This window comes from Oncorhynchus kisutch, linkage group LG17 (genome assembly GCF_002021735.2).
Source record: "Oncorhynchus kisutch isolate 150728-3 linkage group LG17, Okis_V2, whole genome shotgun sequence".
Taxonomy (NCBI): domain Eukaryota; kingdom Metazoa; phylum Chordata; class Actinopteri; order Salmoniformes; family Salmonidae; genus Oncorhynchus; species Oncorhynchus kisutch.
In genome coordinates this window covers 80,650,796-80,655,286 of record NC_034190.2, presented here as the reverse complement: position 1 = coordinate 80,655,286, position 4,491 = coordinate 80,650,796, and positions in this window count along the sequence as shown.

The window sequence follows — 4,491 nt, the reverse complement described above, 5'->3', positions numbered from 1 at the left end:
TCTCTCTCTCTCTCTCTCTCTCTCTCTGTCTCTCTCTCTCTTCTCCTTATCTCTCTCTCTCTCTTCTCTCTCTCTCTCTCTCTCTCTTCTCTCTCTCTGTCTCTCTTCTCTCTCTCTCTCTCTCTCTCTGTCTCTCTCTCTCTGTCTCTCTCTCTCTCTTCTCTCTGTCTCTCTCTCTCTTCTCTCTGTCTCTCTCTTCTCCTCTCTCTCTCCTCTCTCTCTACTCTCTCTCTCTCCTCTGTCTCTCTCTCTCTCTGTCTCTCTCTCTCTCTCTGTCTCTCTCTGTCTCTCTCTGTCTCTGTCTCTGTCTCTGTCTCTGTCTCTGTCTCTGTCTCTGTCTCTGTCTCTGTCTCTGTCTTCTGTCTCTGTCTCTGTCTCTCTCTCTCTCTCTCTTATCTCTGTCTCTCTCTCTCTTTCTCTCTACAGAGCCTTCGGGAAAGTATTCAGACTCCTTGACATCTCCACATGTTCTTATGTTACATCCTTATTCTTAAAATGTATTTATTTTTAATATCAGCAATCTACACAGTATACCCCATAATGACGAAGCAAAAACAGGTTTATAGATTTTTTTAAATAAATGTATTCAAAATTTAAATAAGATTTTTAGACCGTTTGCCTATGAGACTCGAAAATAAGCCTGTTTCCTGTTTCCTGTTTCATTGATCACCCTTGAGATGTTTCTACAACTTGATTGGAGTCCACCTGTGGTAAATTAAATTGATTGGACATGATTTGGAAAGGCACACACCTGTCTATATAAGGTCCCACAGTTGACAGTGCATGTCAGAGCAAAAACCAAGCCATGAGGTCAAAGAATTGTATCGAGGCATAGATCTGGGGAAGAGTACCAAAACATTTCTGCAGCATTGAAGTTCCCCAAGAACACAGTGGCCTCCATCATTCTTAAATGGAAGAAGTTTGGGAACCACCGAAGCTCTTCCTATATCTGGCCTGCCCTGCAAAACTGAGCAATCGGGGGAGAAGGGCCTTGGTCACGGAGGTGACCAAGAACCCGATGGTGACTCTGACAGAGCTATAGAGTTCCTCTGTGGAGATGGGAGAACCTTCCAGAAGGACATCCATCTCAACCATCTCTGCAGCACAGGCCTTTATAATAGAGTGGCCAGATGGAAGCCACTCCTCAGTACAAGGCACATGACAGCCCACTTGGAGTTTGCCAAAAGATACCTAAAGACTCTCAGACCATGAGAAACAATATTATCTGGTCTGATGAAACCAAGATTGAATACTTTGGCCTGAATGCCAAGCATCACATCTGGATGTGGTGGCACCATCCCTACAATGAAGCATGGTGGTGGCAGCATCGTGCTGTGGGGAGGTTTTTCAGCGGCAGGGACTGGGAGACTCGTCAGGATCGAGGCAAAGATGAATGGAGCAAAGTACAGAGAGATCCTTGATGAAAACCTGCTCCAGAGTGCTCAGGACCTCAGACTGGGGCCAAGGTTCACCTTCCAACAGGACATTGACCCTAAGCACACAGGCAAGACAATGCAGGAGTGGCTTCGGGACAAGTCTCTGAATGGCTGTGAGTGGCCCAGCTAGAGCCCGGACTTCAACCCGATCTAACATCTCTGGAGAGACCTGAAAATAGCTGTGCAGCGACGATCCCCATCCAACCTGAAAGAGCTTGAGAGGATCTGCAGAGAAGAATGGGAGAAACTCCCCAAATACAGGTGTGCCAAGCTTTGTAGCGTCATACCCAAGAAGACTCAATGCTGTAATCTCTGCCAAAGGTGCTTTAGCAAAGTACTGGGTAAAGGGTCTGAATACTTATGTAAATTAATTTAGTAAAACATTTCTAAAAACCCATTTTTGCTTTGTCATTATGGGGTATTGTGTGTAGATAGATGAGGGGAAAAAAACAATTTAATCAATTTTATAATAAGGCTGTAACGTAACAAAATGTGGAAATAGTCAAGTGGTCTGTCTGAATTCTTCCCAAAGGCACTGTGTATATATATATATATTTATTTCTCACTCGCTCAATCCCAGCTTTCTATTTCTTGTCCTTGGCTGTATCTCCTCTTCTCTCTGTAGCGGATCAGCAATATTGTACGGAGGGAGAGAGGGATTGGAGGGAGGGATTGGAGGGAGGGAGTATTGGAGGGAGGGAGAGAGCGATTGGAGGGAGGGAGGGAGTATTGGAGGGAGGGAGAGAGGGATTGGAGGAGGGAGGGAGTATTGGAGGGAGGGAGAGAGGGATTGGAGGGAGGGAGGGAGTATTGGAGGGAGGGAGGGGGGAGGGAGAGAGGGATTGGAGGGAGGGAGGGAGTATTGGAGGGAGGGAGGGAGAGAAGGGATTGGAGGGAGGGAGGGAGTATTGGAGGGAGGGAGGGAGAGAGGATTGGAGGAGGGAGGGAGTATTGAGGGAGAGAGGGAGGGATGGAGTATTGAGGAGAGAGGGAGGGAGGGAGTATTGAGGGAGAGAGGGAGGGATGGAGTATTGAGGGAGAGAGGGAGAGAGGGAGGGAGGGAGTATTGGAGGAGGGAGGGACAGATGGAGTATTGAGGAGAGAGGGGGAGGAGGAGGATGGAGTATTGGAGGGAGGGAGGGGCGGATGGAAGTATTGGAGGGAGGGAGGGAGGGTGTTGTGTGTTGGAGGGATGGAGTATTGAAGGGGGGAGGGAGGGAGGGTGGGAGGGAGGGAGGGAGGGAGTGTTGGAGGGATGGAGTATTGGGGGGGAGGAGGGAGGGAGTATTGGAAGGAGGGATGGAGTATTGAAGGGGGGGAGGGAGGGATGGATTATTGAGGGAGAGAGGGAGGGAGGGAGGGAGGAGGGATGGAGTATTGGTGGGAGGGATGGATAATTGGAGGGAGGGAGGGAGGGAGTGTTGGAGGGATGGAGTATTGGAGGGAGGGAGGGAGGAGTATTGGAAGGAGGGATGGAGTATTGAAGGGAGGGATGGATTATTGAGGGAGAGAGGGAGGGAGGGAGGGAGGGAGGGAGGGAGGGAGGGAGGGAGGGAGGGGGAGGGAGGGAGGGAGGGAGGGAGGGAGGGAGGGAGGGAGGGAGGGAGTGTTGGAGGGATGGAGTATTGGAGGGAGGGAGGGAGTATTGGAAGGGAGGGATGGAGTATTGAAGGGAGGGAGGGAGGATGGATTATTGAGGGAGAGAGGAGGGAGGGAGGGAGGGAGGAGGGATGGAGTATTGGTGGGAGGGATGGATAATTGGAGGGAGGGAGGGACGGATGGATGGAGTATTGGAGGGAGGGAGGGATGGATTATTGAGGGAGAGAGGGAGGGATGGAGTATTGAGGAGAGAGGGAGGGATGGAGTATTGGAGGGAGGGATGGAGAGTTGGAGGATGGATGGAGTGTTGGAGGGAGGGATGGAGTATTGGATCGAGGGAGGGAGGGTGTGTTGGAGGGATGGAATATTGGAGGAGGGAGGGAGTATTGGAGGGAGGGAGTATTAGAGGGAGGAAAGGAGGGAGGGAGGGATGGCGTATTGGAGGGAGGGATGGAGAATTGGAGGAGGGATGGACGGATGGAGTATTGGAGGGAGGGAGGGAGGGTGTGTTGGAGGGATGGAGTATTGGAGGGAGGGAGGGAAGGAGGGAGGGAGGAAAGGAGGGAGGGAGGGATGGAGTATTGGCGGGAGGGAGGGAGGGTGTGTTGGAGGAGGGACGGAGGGAGGGATGGACGGATGGAGTATTGGAGGGAGGGACGGATGGAGTATTGGAGGGAGGGAAGGAGTATTGGAGGGAGGGAGGGAGTATTGGAGGGAGGGAGGGATGGAGTATTTGGAGTGAGGGAGGGAGGGAGGGAGGGATGGAGTATTGGAGTGAGGGAGGGATGGAGTATTGGAGGGAGGGAGGGATGGAGTATTGGAGGGATGGAGTTTTGGAGTGAGTGAGGGATGGAGTATTGAAGGGAGTGAGGGAGGGATGGAGTATTGGAGGGATGGAGTATTGGAGTGAGGGAGGGATGGAGTATTGGAGGGATGGAGTATTGGAGGGAGGAAGGAAGGGTGGAGGGGAGGGGAGGGAAGAATGCAATTAATGGTTTACAAAACCCTGGTGTCAGCACAGACACCTCTTTGTCCTTATCATTTGTCCTCCCAGGGGCTTAGAGGCGAGAAGAGAGGCGTAGAGGGGAGAGAAGAGGTTGTAGCGGGAAGAGAAGAGTGGTAGAGGGAAGAGGAGAGGAATAGAGGGGAGAGGAGAGGTAGAGTGGTAGAGGGAAGAGGAGAGGAATAGAGGGGAGAGGAGAGGTAGAGTGGTAGAGGGAATAGGAGAGGAATAGAGGGGAGAGGAGAGGTAGAGGGGTAGAGGGGAGAGGAGATGTGTAGAGTGGTAGAGGGAAGAGGAGAGGTGTAGCGGGAAGAGAAGAGTGGGAGAGGAGAGGTGTAGAGAGGAGAGGTGTAGAGAGGAGAGGTGTAGAGGGGAGAGGAGAGGTGTAGAGGGGAGAGGAGAGGAGAGGAGAGGAGAGGAGAGGAGAGGAGAGGAGAGGAGAGGAGAGGAGAG